This window comes from Erpetoichthys calabaricus, chromosome 12 (genome assembly GCF_900747795.2).
Source record: "Erpetoichthys calabaricus chromosome 12, fErpCal1.3, whole genome shotgun sequence".
NCBI lineage: Eukaryota > Metazoa > Chordata > Cladistia > Polypteriformes > Polypteridae > Erpetoichthys > Erpetoichthys calabaricus.
Genome location: NC_041405.2, coordinates 92,494,915 through 92,512,629, shown reverse-complemented (window position 1 = coordinate 92,512,629; position 17,715 = coordinate 92,494,915). Strand labels below are relative to the sequence as shown.

At 39.9% G+C, this 17,715-nt stretch overlaps 1 protein-coding gene and 1 long non-coding RNA gene across 3 annotated transcripts in view; one reads left to right on the top strand and one right to left on the bottom strand.

The window, feature by feature from the left end:
* sytl4 (synaptotagmin-like 4) overlaps nt 1-11,795 on the bottom strand; it is a 44,925-nt gene extending 33,130 nt beyond the window's left edge. Inside the window, exon 1 of one of the 2 annotated variants that reach the window (XM_028815889.2) lies at nt 11,617-11,795. The gene's annotated coding sequence lies outside the window, so the exon portion shown is untranslated. Of the gene's footprint in view, nt 1-11,369; nt 11,469-11,616 lie in introns of those variants that run through there. The other variant, XM_028815890.2, reaches the window with a different exon arrangement.
* LOC127529890 (uncharacterized) overlaps nt 11,215-17,715 on the top strand; it is a 32,320-nt gene continuing 25,819 nt past the window's right edge. The window contains exons 1-2 of the long non-coding RNA XR_007936495.1: nt 11,215-11,335; nt 11,443-11,568. This is a non-coding gene — a long non-coding RNA (uncharacterized LOC127529890). The remainder of the gene's footprint in view (nt 11,336-11,442; nt 11,569-17,715) is intronic.

Below are 17,715 nucleotides of genomic sequence, written 5' to 3'. Positions count from 1 at the left end.
AAGTCTGTTGGCAGTGCCAGCATTGCATCACTGGATAAGAGACATCTATCCATCATTCCAGTTTATCCAGAGTAGTGTCACAGAGAAGCTGGAGCCTATCCCAGCAAACATCAATCACAAGGCAGGAGCAATCCCTGGACAGGACGCCAGCCCATCACAGGGTGAGTACACATACACACACGCCACTTAGCATCACCAATCCACTGAAGTACTTTATTTTCATACAGTGTAATATACATTGGAATTTCTGGATTGGTTACAATAATGTGTTATAAGCTACCTCTATTGGTTTTGATTGATGTAACATTAACAGGACACAAAGAAGAATTTGGGATGATGTTAGTACACTGAATGCTAACTCAAAGCAACCTAATCCAACTTAATGGTCTAATGTTATACTCATAAACTGATAACACTCAGCTCAACATGGAAAACAAAAATCACCCCTGCTTTTACAGCAGCCATAATCAGGCTTACCACTCATTTCAAAAAACATCATTTATGAATGCTAACTTTCTTCAACTAACAGATATTAAAGACAGATGAGGTTTAGTGCTGAATCGTCAATAGAACTGAAGAAGGTCAACTCCTGTCTTCCTCTCCTCCATGTCAAAAAACTGGTGTTGCACTTAACAGTTATCTGAATTGGGAGTCTCACATACAGTCAAGACTCCATACTAAGGCTAAAGTAACAATGCCAGAGTCTGGCTTGAGCTCTCCTTGTCTAACACTGAAGTCAGCCGCACATTTATCACCATGTCTGGAGTACAGCAGTTATTTCACTAGTGGCCCTCCTCCAAGACAGCTGCTAGGATCTGCACTTTAACCTAACACTGTGGGAGAACTTCATCTCACTTGTCTCAACTACACCATTTTCCTGTCTAATTCAGGATTCTTTAATAAAACTCTATTAACATACTAAGCAATTATTAATAATAATCTACAATAGCCATCCATATTCCTTACAAAATCAACCTATGAGATCAACTGACACTGGCTTTACAGCCTTCCCAAAATTTTGCAACAAAACATAAACTGGATGTTTTTTTGCTTGTTACCCTATATAACCATCTACCTACTGTAGATTTGTGGAAGGTTCCATCAGTTGTAACACAAATTAATGCTGAAGTCCACTCTCCCTGAGGTACTTGTCTATTTACATGCAGAAAAGGTATATGATGAACCGGAACTGGACTCCTTACTTTTTATGCTTCACAAATTCAAATTTGGTATCCAGTCAACCATTATATTTAGGAATCAGTTTGATGATATTTTGCATAGGCACTAAATAAACAAGTCAAACTCCAGCTACTTCTGCTAACATTATGCTTGGCTAACTCAGAGGGGAGGCCCTTTGTCCACATTTTACTTTGTAAAAGGGAGTGGTGATCACGTTGTAAAGCACACATGCTACCTGCCTCAAAGGCAGTACTATTTAGAAAACACCATCTGCCACTGTTTTTTTTTTGATATTGCATTTAGAATTTCAATGTCATGGACTAATATTCAATGGTATGTGCAATTCAAAGCCATCGCTACCTATATGTCTTCCACAAAGATTATTCACTTTATCATTGTTTTAGTAACTAGTATGGTATTGTATCTTCTAAAGATCTGTATAAGCTTTCTAGGATGAAAAAGTACATTTTAGCAAGGAATTACAATGCGTTCTCTGGCATATATTTTGTATTTTGATGTGACTGTTACAACAGCCTCTTAGCTTTGCACCAAGCACACTAGGCAGAATTCTATACTTACATCATTACTATATACTATATACACACACACACACACACACATTTAAAGACCGCAGTTAAAATCATATTTTCTTTTATTTGGAATTAGAAACAACTTTACTGCTTCAGAGATCTAAGATGAGGAATTTAGACATTACCAAAACTGAAACCTTGCAAATTAATGATAATCAGTTGATCTACATGATTCTGGAGAAAGTCACATTTTATCCCAGACTACACTGTCAAGACATAGAACTGAAAAAGAATCCAATGTCACTTCCTCTTTGCATACTGCTTTAGGTACATTTCAACATGCAGCAAGTTAAATCAAACATTCACTACTTCAGTTCACTAAAAATTTGATTTTAGTGTAGACAATGGTTGAACTCACATTCCTTACTGACTATTACAGCACTGAAAATAGACCAACACTGACATATTTCTACTAGAACTTCTATAACAGTTACAGAATTGAGAGACTACAAATCTTTTAAATGGATTACACATTGGCATTGTTTGAACACTCCCCTAATCAGTATTAAAGATATTTGCGTTTTAGAACCATTCTTCCAGCATCAGCTCTTTACACTGTTCTATACAATGCATTACTGGCTCATTGAATTCTTATATTTGTATACTGCACTAATCTGTTTTTCACAGGCCTCATCCTATGTGTCCGCCAATTCTTCATTGTTGCTAAGACCTGTACTGCTTTTAACTTTTTTTTTTTTTTATGTACTTAAACAGACGTTTCAGTTTAATAATTTATTGTAGTCTTATGTGTGCCTTAAAATACCTTGCTATAGTGTACAAAAAAAAAAAAAAAAGACGACTGATACTGGGTGATCCAAGCAGTCACTAACTAAGCACTTAACAAAATGTTTGCTCTATGTGTCGACCATCCTCCCCCAGGAGTCTGCTCCCCTCTGAGGGTGTTCAGCATGCTGGAGTTCTTCTTTCCCTTCTACTCTGTTGCCACCAAACTTTTATTATGCTTTATAACATAGACATTCTTTGACATAATTAGCCCAGTTCAGTTTAATGTTAAGTCAGGTGCCTGTCCAAGTAGCACTGGGCACAAAGCAGAAAACACCTCTGGACAGGCTCCAGTCCACTGTAGGGCTCATACCCTGACCTCTAGTTAAGGTAATATGCAGGTCTTTGGGGATATGGGAGGAAGACAATAGTACTTGGGGAAAAATCCACAAAGGTAGATTGGTGAATCTGTCAGGCAGCAGTACTAACCACTTTGCCACTGATATTCTAACCAGCAATCCAATTCAGATGGTGGAAGGACAAAGTCATATCAAAAATAAAACTTAACACCCGGTTTCTTATAGGTGACACAAACAGGAGATGCACCAGATACCTCTAAACAACTGGAGTAAAAATGTAACTGAAGATCAGTAAAATTCAAATGAACAAGCTAAACTGAAAAACAAAATCAAGGATATTTAGCAATCCGCCCTAAGGCAAACTGAATGTAAGGCAAAGCACAGCACAGTGGCTAACCTGTTAGGTCATGCTCCAAAAAAATTAAAGATGATAATCATGGCAAACTTTGGCTAAACCAAACAAATACAGGTGAAATGAGCTTTGCCTCATGGGAGAAATCACTGATACAACTTGATAAACTACTACATTACAGCTGGTAATCATCTTAGCAGTCTATCTGGATTTTGAGTGGGAACCATGTAAAAAGCACATACAGACAATCAATCCAGGGACCAAACTAGTGATGATATGTTACAGTACATACGGAAAGTATTCACAGCGCATCACTTTTTCCACATTTTGTTATGTTACAGCCTTATTCCAAAATGGATTAAATTCATTTTTTTCCTCAGAATTCTACACACAACACCCCATAATGACAACGTGAAAAAACTTTACTTGAGGTTTTTGCAAATTTATTAAAAATAAAAAAATGGAGAAATCACATGTACATACGTAATCACAGCCTTTGCTCAATACTTTGTCGATGCACCTTTGGCAGCAATTACAGCCTCAAGTCTTTTTGAATATGATGCCACAAGCTTGGCACACCTATCCTTGGCCAGTTTCACCCATTCCTCTTTGCAGCACCTCTCAAGCTCCATTAGGTTGGATGGGAAGCGTCGGTGCACAGCCATTTTAAGATCTCTCCAGAGATGTTCAATTGGATTCAAGTCTGGGCTCTGGCTGGGCCACTCAAGGACATTCAGAGAGTTGTCGTGAAGCCACTCCTTTGATATCTTGGCTGTGTGCTTATCGTCGTTGTCCTGCTGAAACATGAACTGTCGCCCCAGTCTGACGTCAAGAGCGCTCTGGAGCAGGTTTTCATCCAGGATGTCTCTGTACATTGCTGCAGTCATCTTTCCCTTTATCCTGACTAGTCTTCCAGTCCCTGCCACCATGCTCCACTGTAGGGATGGTATTGGCCTGGTGATGAGCGGTGCCTGGTTTCCTCCAAACGTGACGCCTGGCATTCACACCAAAGAGTTCAATCTTTCTCTCATCAAACCAGAGAATTTTCTCTCTCATGGTCTGAGAGTCCTTCAGGTGCCTTTTGGCAAACTCCAGGCGGGCTGCCATGTGCCTTTTACTAAGGAGTGGCTTCTGTCTGGCCACTCTACCATACAGGCCTGATTGGTGGATTGCTACAGAGATGGTTGTCCTTCTTGAAGGTTCTCCTCTCTCCACAGAGGACCTCTGGAGCTCTGACAGAGTGACCATCGGGTTCTTGGTCACCTCCCTGACTAAGGCCCTTCTCCCCTGATCGCTCAGTTTAGATGGCCGGCCAGCTGGAGGTGGACTCCAATTAAGCTGCAGAAACATCTCCAGGATGATCAGGGGAAAAAGGATGCACCCGAGCTCAATTTTGAGCTTCATGGCAAAGGCTGTGAATACTTATGTACATGTGCTTTCTCAATTTTTTTTGTTTTTAATAAATTTGCAAAAATCTCAAGTAAACTTTTTTCACGTTGTAATTATGGGGTGTTGTGTGTAGAATTCTGAGGAAAAAAATGAATTTATTCCATTTTGGAATAAGGCTGTAAAAAAAACAAAATGTGGAAAAAGTGATGCGCTGTGAATACTTTCCGGATGCACTGTATGTGCTGTCACTAAAAAATAACAGACCCTGATTAACACATTCTAAAACAAACTTAAGACTGTTTGCTTTAGCAAATGCCTATTTTATATCTTAATACAGATTTAACTGTATAGATCAGATTTGCTAGCATATTATCTGATAGTTTTGCCACTTTCATAGCCTGTCCACATTGGACTCTACACATCTGTGTATCCTGACTGAGCCCTGTATTTCAATATTAAAACACCAAAAAGTAACTGATTTTATGGAAATCATTTGAGAAAAATATAATCATAATGTTGATTTCCAAAAAATGTTTCTTTCATAACAGGTGGGCTTCTTCAATATTTTCAGACAGTTGACAACATTAGAATTTACTTAGAAGTAAATCAGAATATAATTAGCCACATGCAGTCACCTCTTGTTCATTTGTATTTCTGAGATAGAGAAAGCTGGGCAAGTACAGTTGCCTGGCCTGTTTCTAATGAGCCACTGAAATAAAATTTTTATATATGTTATTTATGTCTTGCATCATGGATTGCCATTCTGCTTCTTATATTTACTGGCAAGTATTTACAAGAGCAAAAGCATTAAACACTAGAAAACAACTTTGAAAATGGGCAGATTGCATCTGCCTGGGAGCATGGAATATAGACTAAGGAGGTAACTGGTTCAGCCTTAGCGTGTCAGTGCTCCAACTGTATACTGTTCCCCCTACCCCTGTGTAAGTTGTTGGAAAATAATGTACTCAGTGAGTGTCTTCACTGTGAGAGATGTTAAATTAACATGCTACTTGTAACTTGATTTTTGTTTAGTTAAACAAAATGAGGAACTAAAAAAAATGAACTGACTACAAATAAGAGCAAAGAACAGGAGCAAAAGTTAGGAGAAATAACTCCTTTTCCACCTGTCTAAAAGCTCCATGATCTGATTTTACTTTACCATTTGATTAATATTTGATCAAACTGTATTTTAGCTTGTAACATTTACAAAATCATTAACAGTTTCACCAGTTTTTTATGTGCTATATACAGTTACTATCAAGTACATTTATCATAGACCATGCAGCTAAGGTAGCATGTTGGTTACTTACTGCCGTCTTATGGCTCTAGAGACATTGGTTCATCACTTAATATTATGCCTGTGTCTGTGTGTGCTTCTTCCCCCCATCCCAAAATAGTACATGAAAGAGAATTTGGCAGCTGCCATCATAGAACATTGGATAGATCTACAATAGACTGGAATTTTCTCCTGAAATGGTTCCTCTCTTGTGATAATTATTACTGTTATGAAGGATTCTGAAACGGGATAGATGGAATACATCACATGCAAAAGGGTGCAATTAATGATGCCTTTTGTATGATATTTTAGACTTGAATCTTGTAAATTCTTAAGCATCTTTTAGGTACACTGAAGAAAGGGTAAATGGCAGGTTGTTACATTTACAAGAATGTATTTACTTTATACTACATGTATTGTTTATGTTCCACTTTTGAACATAACTCGATCATGTTTAGTTTATTGAATCTTGTGGGATGTGTAATATACTAATTTCAGTTATTTAGGTAGAAGTCAAAATAGTTATATTTAGTCCTCACCAGAAATTAATATGCACCAAGCGGCTCTATCATCAGCAGAGGTTGGATAACTTGGCAGTAAAGTCATGTGACTTTCAAAGAAGCAACAGGTTGTTCGTTTGAGTTATTGTCGCTAGTTAAGAGCAAAAGGTTAGTGAAATAAAAGTTAAAAAGATAAAAACACACACACGCGCACACAATGAGAAATATTCAGATATTCATTTAAAATACATAATCACACAGACTAACGTTACTCTGTTTTGCATTTTTTCTTGTATTCTCTTTTAATGTTTTATCAAGGCCGGCATGGTGGCACAGTGGTAGCGCTGCTGCCTCGCAGTATGGAGACCCGGGTTTGCTTCCCAGGTCCTCCCTGCGTGGAGTTGCTTTATTATTGACATGAGCCATGTTTATTTAACATAACATAATTAATTTAACAGAGAATGAAAATGTTTAATTCATTTTATATAAAAACATAGCATTGTTTCAGAATATAATAATTTAGTGCTTTAAGCATAATTAAATTATTTTTGATAAAAACAATTTTATTATGTGTAACCGATGTACATTTTTTTTTTATTTTAATCTGACGTGCCATTTTTTTCAGTGTATGAGGAAACACTTTCACACCATTAATGTGTATGGGGAAAACACATGCCCAGTATTACAAATGTGTTTAATGGGTTACAGACTAGAATTTCACTTCCTTCTGTTTAACATTGTTAATTAATTAACCAAATGTTCCTGAGGCCACAGGTTAGGCAGTGTCAGGTAGCAGGCACTAAGCAGGCAATGCAGCCTAGTGACTAAGGCATTTATTTTGTAACCATATAGGATGCAGGTTCTGTCCTAACCATTATCCACTTATTTGGCCTGCCAGTAGTCCATAGGTATAAAATAGATTTTTTTAAAAACTTTGCTTTACTTTATTTGTATGTTACACTCCAATAGTAATATACCATGAAAATACAAAAAGGGAATAAAGTGAAAGAGAGATGGAAAACATTGTAGAAAGCAGCCAGGAAAGTAAAAATCAGAAAGGCCGTGATCATATTAAAAAATATATATACAGTATATCAAAAGTCAGCCAAAATTAAAGTATTCATCATTCTATGCAATGCAGAGCATGAAGCATCTACGAGTTTTCAGACAAAGCACACAGGGCCTACAAGTTAAGAAACTTCTATCTTTACTATAACAACCTCCTACCTGCGCCACCACCACCTAATCAAAGCACCATGATGTTCCTACATTGATGGATTAAAAGCCAGAAGTCTACATGACCATCATCATCAAGTCCTTCCATGAGAACCCTAAATACAAAGAGGACTGTTCATTTATGTTAGGTAGAATGCCCAGAGGGGGCTGGGTGGTCTCATGGTCTGGAACTCCTGCAGATTTTATTTTTTTTCTCCAGCCGTCTGGAGTTTTTTTGTTTTTTCTGTCCTCCCTGGCCACCGGACCTTACTCTTATTCAATGTTAATTAGTGTTGTCTTATTTTAATTCTTACTTTGTCTTTTTTTTTCTCTTTTCTTCATCATGTAAAGCACATTGAGCTACATTATTTGTATGAAAATGTGCTATATAAATAAATGTTGTTGTTGTACTCCAGTAACAGTATGTAATTTAGTAGTTCACCTTCAAATGTACTTTGTCATTTCAACATTTGCAATTTTAGAAAGCCCGTTTTTAAATTTCCATACAAGTAGCATATCTTGAAATTATTTCCTGCACGAATTTCAAACATGTTTGCGATGCCACTTTCAGATGGTCTCACAAAAGAATTTGAAAAACACATAAATGTTGTTGGATGCCCTGGCAACAGAAAGCATTAAGGTCCTGGCTTGTTTTTCCACATTGCTTGCCTGATGAATGCTTGCGTTCTTCAATATAAAACATTTTGAGACAGTAATGATATTAACGTTTTTGGCACCCCCTCCTTTAAAGACACCTAAGGGAAATGACAGATGTGTAGACATTAGGCAAATTGTATGTATGGAAGCTTTACAAACCACATTCTGTATGCCAAATCAGTGCCACTCCAAATCTCTGTAATGAATAGAATGGTAAGGTTACTTTGAGTGAAAACTCCCAAGGAACATGTGATTGGTACACTAGAAAGCCTTAAAGAAGGACATGTATCAAAGTGAGGTGTGCACACTGGTTTAGTAGATGAACAATGTAACTTGTGTCCTCTTTAACACCATTACCTCACAATAGCTAATTTCAGTACATGACACACAGTAAAAGAAAACAAAAAGCACTCTCACAAACAGGTTTATGATACAAAGGATGTCTAAACCAACTTTACACTGTAGATAATTTATATATTGTTGCATTGTCTTTACGTTCTATTATTATGTGACTGTAAGCATGACGATCAAAACATTTTTAATACAACATTCTAGAGACATTCTACATTTTTGAGGCATTTCTTGTGCAAAGAACAGTCACTTTTCAATCAATTACAGTCATCAAATATATCAATAATACCAAAGAATGTACAATAGCTAACTTCACCCTCAAAGTTATACATGGCAGTTCCCACAGGATACTTTTCTTCTGTAAATGCAGAACGTGGAAGAGAAAAACAGTGCAAAAACAATAAACTCCTTAACAGAAAATGAAAAAATAATTATAAATTACTGTACACTGCCATGAATGTTAATACTAAAAAGCCATGACTCCCAGGAGTAGCTGTTCACTCATGGATAAAGTCAACTGCTACAAAGATTATTTTCAAAAATAAAACCAATTTCTTTATTAAAAACAAAGTATTTTATTCTCATTCGGTGGCTAATGATGAATGTCTCAGTCTTTCCACATTATTTAAAAGTGGAACAGGAACCAAAACAGTTATGTCAAAGTACAAAATGCCATTTATTCATTACCTAACCTACTACCTATCACATGCTCATGAATACACACACTAATATAAAGTGGAAAAGGAAGGCAACCTGCCTTTTGGAAAACCTTCTCTCTGCTTATGGTCAACGCCTACTATAAAATAATTTGCACAGCAGTTACAGCAATGAAAGGTGCAACAAAATTGACAGATTCACTGTGGAGTGGCTAGCACCACTGCATCACGCCCCTGTAGTTCTTTCTGTGTGTTTGCAGTCTCTCTAGTGCTCATGCGGGCTCACTCCCATATCCCAAAGATTTGACAGCTAGGTTAAATGGTTACTTTCATTGCTCTGGTATGTGTGAGAGTAGGTGTGTGCATGAATGTTCTGCAATGGACTGGAATTTGGTGCAGAACTAGTTCCTGCCCTGTCCAACCCTACAATAGAATAGGCAGGGCCTTCAAATGGAGGGTTACATTGGTAAATGGAACAGAGCAGCAGTATTGAATTAGGCACCGCACTGCTGATGTAAACAGATCCTTGTCACACTTTCTGCAGGCCTCACTAGCAAGGCCGTTATGCACTGTGGCACAAAGAGATTTAAAGATTTTTTTTTCTTCGCATATCTCCCTTTTAGTCATATATTCCTGACTCAGCTTCCTCATGGTTCACATAAATATATAGCTGATAAAGAATTAAAACACCCCTGCAAACACACTTCCAGACCACTTACCGAACCATATGTCTCTAAAACCTAATTAAAATTGTAAATATAAACACACTCCAGGTTGAACTGCATCATTGAATTCTAATTATGAAATAAAGACTAACATATAAATGAAAAGCAAAATTACCCTTTAGTGATTAAGACAAACTTTTTCATTCACCAAAGATTGAATGACTACACTTGGGCAATTTTGCTGCATATGTATAAAGATTCTGAAACACTGAACACCAACCTGTGGTAACGGAGTAGTTCTGTATATCCATTTATTGTATAGCCCTGCTGTACAATGCCCATGGCCTGTCAAAGCCTATCCTGCCAGGATACCAGTCTGCCATATAAAGTATTTACATACTCAGATACACTGAGCCACTCTATGCGTTGCACTGTTTCCTACTTAAAATGTTCTCGCATTAGGGTACTTTCAGAGCACAGTGCTCCATACACAAGTTTTAACTCCCAGGCTTACTTTTGTCCGTATGGTGTTTACGCCGCCTCTCTGTGTCTGTGTGGGCTTTCTCTTCATACTCTGGTTCCTGTCAGGCTGACTACCATCTCTAAACTGGCTCAGCAGGACTTTGCCTTACAATGTGCTGGTCTCCCATCCAGGGCAGGCTCTTGCCATACACAAACACCTTTGACATTTACTGTTACCCTTTATTTAACTAAGTTGGTAATTAAAAAAGGGATGGATGTTGTGCATTATTCTTGATAATTTTCAGGCCAGGTTGAAAACACAGAACAGTATATGACAGTAATACCCGTGTCATAATCTGTTTATCATACATAGTGAAACGTCAAACTGGTAACCACAAGAAACAGTGTACTGCCAAAACTAAATTTCTTCACATTTTTTTATGCATCAATTCATTTTTCCCTCAAACCTACTTACTTATTCCATTATAGTGTCTTAGATTACTTTGCCACATCAACGATAATAAATGATTGATGTGGTAACTTTGATTATCAAAAAACGTTTCAAAGGCCAGACTGAGTATGAAATGAGTTTAAAATGTATATGTAACTTGAATAACACGTCGCACGTGTGATGACAACCATGGCAAATCTATTACCAATGTGGCCGTTATAAATGTGCATTAAGGTTTACGCAAATATCAGCAAAACGCAGACTTGATTAAATCAGTTTCAGGAAAAGCACACGCCTAAATAAACCAGTGGAACTTGAAAACAAAACTTCAATTGTCGCTTTAAAGACGACCAAGTCCTCCTCCTTACCAGCACGACAGTTTTGACAAGTAAGTTGCGCAAAGGTACATTTTAATGCCATGCGTAGCCACGGAGAGAGGCGCGACGACACACCGATGCCAACCAAGCCACCCGCCAGCGCGACACCCGCTCACCACACGGCGACAAATGGGTACAATGGGAATCGTTCATTAACTAGGACTTACTTTCTTGTATTCCTTTGTGCGACTTCGAAAGAAAACTACAGGCAGCGCGGTTTAACAACAACCTTTTTAACAGGTGCTTCTTTGAAAGAAATACGCGAGCGTATTTCCATGGCGACGCCCCACTCTTGGACTAAACGGCGTACGGACAGCCAATAATATCGCGCGCACATACACGAACAAAGGGTCGACAGGCAGGGGTGTAAGAAAATTTAATAAAACTACCAAGAAGGTGGTTGAAATTACTTACTAATGGAGTTCTTCGGCGTTTAGTCACTCCACCTTTCTCATTGTGAAGTTCCGCGCTGACACTGCTGGTCTCACACTAGCGAAGCAGGGAGGGAGCAGGTGAGATAAACTATTACTGATACCGGAAGACAGAATTCACTTTTCTTCGAAACTTTTCATGGGCTTTGCCGGCGCCGCAGAGATTTAAAGGAGCCGCGCCTACTTAGGCGGAGGCGAAAAGAAAACCTGGTGTACTACTAAAATATTAAAACGTTAAGTTCTGATTATTTCATGCCAGCATGGCATACACTGCTGCTTGTAACAAGGGTTCCATTCTCGGCTCGGAGTGAAGTGAAGAAGCTGTCAATGTAGTTATGCGGGGTTTCCTCTGTACCCCGACTGCCTTCCACATCCCAAATACGAGCGAGTACGATTAACTGGATATTTTCAATTGATAACTTATCAATGCGTGTGGCCAGTGATGGCCAGGCACATCCAGGGTTGTATCTGTCATGACAGGGTCCAGGCCACCACGACACCAGGCCGGATATGTAGGGTTTGAAGATGAGTGGAAATTTGATGAAGGTATTCAGTTAAATGCAATGTTAAATGAATGTCGAACGTCAAGCTAACTATGACTTGGTCTGTTAAAGACAATTTTATAGCCCAGCACTGAAAAATGACGACTCCTTCATCCAAAACAAGACACTAAAATATGTGATTATATCCAAAGGTAATGATGGTAAACAGAAATGCTCAAAATGTAAATAAATGGTAACATAATAAACAGTAGATAGCAATGATGCTTATACACAGTGCATCCGGAAAGTATTCACAGCGCATCACTTTTTCCACATTTTGTTATGTTACAGCCTTATTTCAAAATGGATTAAATTCATTTTTTTCCTCAGAATTCTACACACAACACCCCATAATGACAACGTACAAAAAGTTTACTTGAGGTTTTTGCAAATTTATTAAAAATAAAAAAACTGAGAAATCACATGTACATAAGTATTCACAGCCTTTGCCATGAAGCTCAAAATTGAGCTCAAGTGCATCCTGTTTCCCCTGATCATCCTTGAGATGTTTCTGCAGCTTAATTGGAGTCCACCTGTGGTAAATTCAGTTGATTGGACATGATTTGGAAAGGCACACACCTGTCTATATAAGGTCCCACAGTTGACAGTCCATGTCAGAGCACAAACCAAGCATGAAGTCAAAGGAATTGTCTGTAGACCTCCGAGACAGGATTGTCTCGTGGCACAAATCTGGGGAAGGTTACAGAAAAATTTCTGCTGCTTTGATGGTCCCAATGAGCACAGTGACCTCCATCTTCCATAAGTGGACGAAGTTCGAAACCACCAGGACTCTTCCTAGAGCTGGCCGGCCATCTAAACTGAGCGATCGGGGGAGAAGGGCCTTAGTCAGGGAGGTGACCAAGAACCCGATGGTCACTCTGTCAGAGCTCCAGAGGTCCTCTGTGGAGAAGGAGAACCTTCCAGAAGGACAACCATCTCTGCAGCAATCCACCAATCAGGCCTGTATGGTAGAGTGGCCAGAAGAAGCCACTCTTTAGTAAAAGGCACATGGCAGCCCGCCTGGAGTTTGCCAAAAGGCACCTGAAGGACTCTCAGACCATGAGAAAGAAAATTCTCTGGTCTGATGAGAGAAAGACTGAACTCTTTGGTGTGAATGCCAGGCGTCATGTTTGGAGGAAACCAGGCACCACTCATCACCAGGCCAATACCATCCCCACAGTGAAGCATGGTGGTGGTAGCATCATGCTGTGGGGATGTTTTTCAGCGGCAGGGACTGGGAAACTAGTCAGGATAAAGGGAAAGATGACTGCAGCAATGTACAGAGACATCCTGGATGAAAACCTGCTCCAAAGCGCTCTTGACCTCAGACTGGGGCGACAGTTCATCTTTCAGCAGGACAACGACCCTAAGCACACAGCCAACATATCAAAGGAGTGGCTTCAGGACAACTCTGTGAATGTCCTTGAGTGGCCCAGCCAGAGCCCAGACTTGAATCTGATTGAACATCTCTGGAGAGATCTTAAAGTGGCTGTGCACCAACGCTTCCCATCCAACCTGATGGAGCTTGAGAGGTGCTGCAAAGAGGAATGGGCGAAACTGGCCAAGGATAGGTGTGCCAAGCTTGTGGTATCATATTCAAAAAGACTTGAGGCTGTAATTGCTGCCAAAGGTGCATCAACAAAGTATTCAGCAAAGGCTGTGAATACTTATGTACATGTGATTTCTCAGTTTTTTTATTTTTAATAAATTTGCAAAAACCTCAAACTTTTTTCATGTTGTCATTATGGGGTGTTGTGTGTAGAATTCTGAGGAAAAAAATGAATTTAATCCATTTTGGAATAAGGCTGTAACATAACAAAATGTGGAAAAAATGATTCGCTGTGAATACTTTCTGGATGCACTATATAATGTGTTAGTCTGAATACCACTAACCACCATCAGTGGTAATAACTATTTGTAAAGCTACCGTTATCCCTACACTGTGTATATGTTTATTTCTATTAGTACTTTTGAAAATCATAATACAGTACATCTTATTAAATCTGATAATAAATTACAGACTATATTTCTTGGAACTAGATTGATGGGTTGGCACACCATTTAGGGTTTGATCCTGCTTTGCACCCGATAGGTCTTCTGTGGCGCCCTGCAAACCTATCTTCTTCTTCTTCCGGCTGCTCCTGGTAAGGGTTGCCACAGCAGATCGTCTTCTTCCATATCTTTCTGTCCTCTGCATCTTGCTGTGTTACACCCATCACCTGCATGTCCTTTCTCACCACATCTATAAACCTTCAATTAGGCCTTCCTCTTTTCCTCTTCCCTGGCAGCTCTATCCTTAGCATCCTTCTCCCAATATACCCAGCATCTCTCCTCTGCACATGTCCAAACCAACGCAATCTTGCCTCTCTGACTTTGTCTCCCAACCGTCCAACTTGAGCTGATCCTCTAATGTACTCATTTCTAATCCTATCCATCCTCGTCACACCCAGTCCAAATCTTAGCATCTTTAACTCTGCTACCTCCAGCTCTGTCTCCTGCTTTCTGGTCAGTGCCACCAACTCCAATCCATATAACATAGCTGGTCTCACTACCGTCCTGTAGACCTTCCCTTTCACTCTTGCTGATACCCTAATACCCTAAGAACACAGCAGATTGTGGGCTGTTTTAAATAACAGCTAAAGACTTTTCTATTTAGGAAAGCTTATTAACAAGAATGCTATAATTATTGTTGTTTTATCTCTGTTTTTATCTTGCTTTGCCTTTGTTTAAACTTTTTATGTTGCACTTTGAGATTTACTGCTAATGTAAAGTGCCCTATAAATAAAATGCATTATTATTATTATTATTATTATTATTATTATTATTATTATACCCATCTGTCACAAATTACTCCTGACACTCTCTTCCACCCATTCCACCATGCCTGCACTCTCTTTTTCACCTCTCTTCCACAATCCCCATTACTCTGTACTGTTGATCCAAAGTATTTAAACTCATCCACCTTTGCCAACTCTACTCCCTGCATCCTTACCATTCCACTGACCTCCCTCTCATTTACACACATGTATTCTGTCTTTTTCCTACTGACCTTCATTCCTCTCCTCTCTAGAGCATATCTCCACCTGTCCAGGGTCTCCTCAACCTGCTCCCTACTATTGCTACAGATCACAATGTCATCAGCAAACATCATAGTCCATGGGGGACTCCTGTCTAATCTCATCTGCCAACCTGTCCATCATCATTGCAAATAAGAAAGGGCTCAGAGCCGATCCCTGATGTAATCCCACCTCCAACTTGAATGCATCCGTCACTCCTACCGCAGACCTCACCACTGTCACACTTCCCTCGTACATATCCTGTACAACTCTTACGTACTTCTCTGCCAATCCCGACTTCCTCATACAATACCACAGCTCCTCTCGAGGCACCCTGTCACATGCTTTCTCCAGGTCCACAAAGACACAATGCAACTCCTTCTGGCCTTCTCTATACTTCTCCATCAACATCCTCAGAGCAAACATTGCCTCTGTGGTGCTCTTTCTTGGCATGAAACAATACTGCTGGTCACTAATCATCACCTCACTTCTTAACCTAGCTTCCACTACTCTTTCCCATAACGTCATGCTGTGGCTCATCAATTTTACTCCCCTGTAGTTACTACAGTCCTGCACATCCCCCTTATTCTTAAATATCAGCACCAGTACACTTCTTCTCCACTCCTCAGGCATCCTCTCACCTTCCAAGATTCCATTATACGATCTGGTTAAAAACTCCACTGCCATCTCTGTTAAACACCTCCATGCTTCCACAGGTATGTCATCTGGACCAACGGCCTTTCCATTTTTCATCCTCTTCATAGCTGTCCTTACCTCCTCCTTGCTAATCTGTTGCACTTCCTGATTCACTATCTCCACATCATCCAACCTCTTCTCTCTCTCGTTCTCTTCATTCATCAGCCTCTCAAAGTACTCTTTCCATCTGCTCAACACACTCTCCTCGCTTGTGAGTACGTTTCCATCTTTATCCTTTATCATCCTAACCTGCTGCACATCTTTCCCAGCTCGGTCCCTCTGTCTAGCCAATCGGTACAGGTCCTTTTCTCCCTCCTTATTGTCCAACCTCTCATACAACTCATCATACGCCTTTTCTTTAGCCTTCGCCACCTCTCTGTTCACCTTGCATCTTATCTCCTTGTACTCTTGTCTACTTTCTGCATCTCTCTGACTATCCCACTTCTTCTTTGCCATTCTCTTCCTCTGTATACTCTCCTGTATTTCCTCATTCCACCACCAGGTTTCCTTTTCCTCCTTCCTCTTTCTGGATGTCACGCCAAGCACCCTTCTTGCTGTCACCCTTACTACATCTGCTGTAGTTTCCCAATTGTCTGGTAACTCTTCACTGCCACCCAGTGCCTGTCTCACCTCCTCCCTAAACTCAACCTTGTAGTCTTCCTTTTTCAACTTCTACCATTTGATCCTTGGCTCTGCCCTCACTCTCTTCCTCTTCTTGATCTCCAACATCATCCTACAGACCACCATCCTATGCTGGTTAACTACACTTTCCCCTGCCACCACTTTGCAGTCTTCAATCTCCTTCAGATTGACTCTTCTGCATAGGATGTAATCTACCTGTGTGCATCTTCCTCCACTCTTGTACTTAACCCTATGTTCCTTCCTCTTCTTAAAATACGTATTCACCACAGCCATGTCCATTCTTTTGGCAAAATCCACTATCCTCTGACCTTCTTCATTCCTTGACACCATACCTACCCATCACCTCCTCATCTCCACTGTTCCCTTCATCAACATGCCCAGTGACATCCGCTCCAATCACCACTTTCTGTCCCTTGGGTACACTGTTCATCACTTCATCCAACTCACTCCAAAAATCTTCTTTCTCACCCATTGCACACCCAACTTGCAGTGCATATGCACTAACAACATTCATCATCACACCTCCAATTTCCAGCTTCATAATCATTACTCTGCCTGACATTCTTTTCACCTCCAAAACACTCTTGACATACTGTTCCTTCAGAATAACTCCTACCCCATTTCTCCTCCCATTCACACCATGATAGAACAATTTGAATCCACCTCCAATCCACCTGGCCTTACTCCCCTTCCATTTAGTCTCTTGCACGCACAATATATCAACCTTCCTTCTCTCCATCATATATGCTAGCTCTCTCCCCTTACCAATCATACTGCCAACATTCAAAGTTCCTACCCTCAGTTCCACTCTATTTACTTTCCTCCTATTCTCCTGCCTCCGGGCACGTCTCCTCCCTCTTCTTCTCCTTCTTCTTCTTCAGCCAACAGTAGCCCAATTTCCGCCAGCACCCTGTTGGCTAACAGTACTGGTGGCGGTCATTGTTAACCCGGGGCTCGACTGATCCGGTATGGAAATTTGTATTGTTGTCTGCATATTGATTTGGCAAAATATTACATTGGATGCCCTTCCTGACTTAACCCTCCCCATTTATCTGGGCTTGGGACCGGCACAAAGAAACACACTGGTTTGTGCATCCCCTGTGGCTGGGTTGGCTCCCTGCAAATCTATAACAGTATAAATTGTGT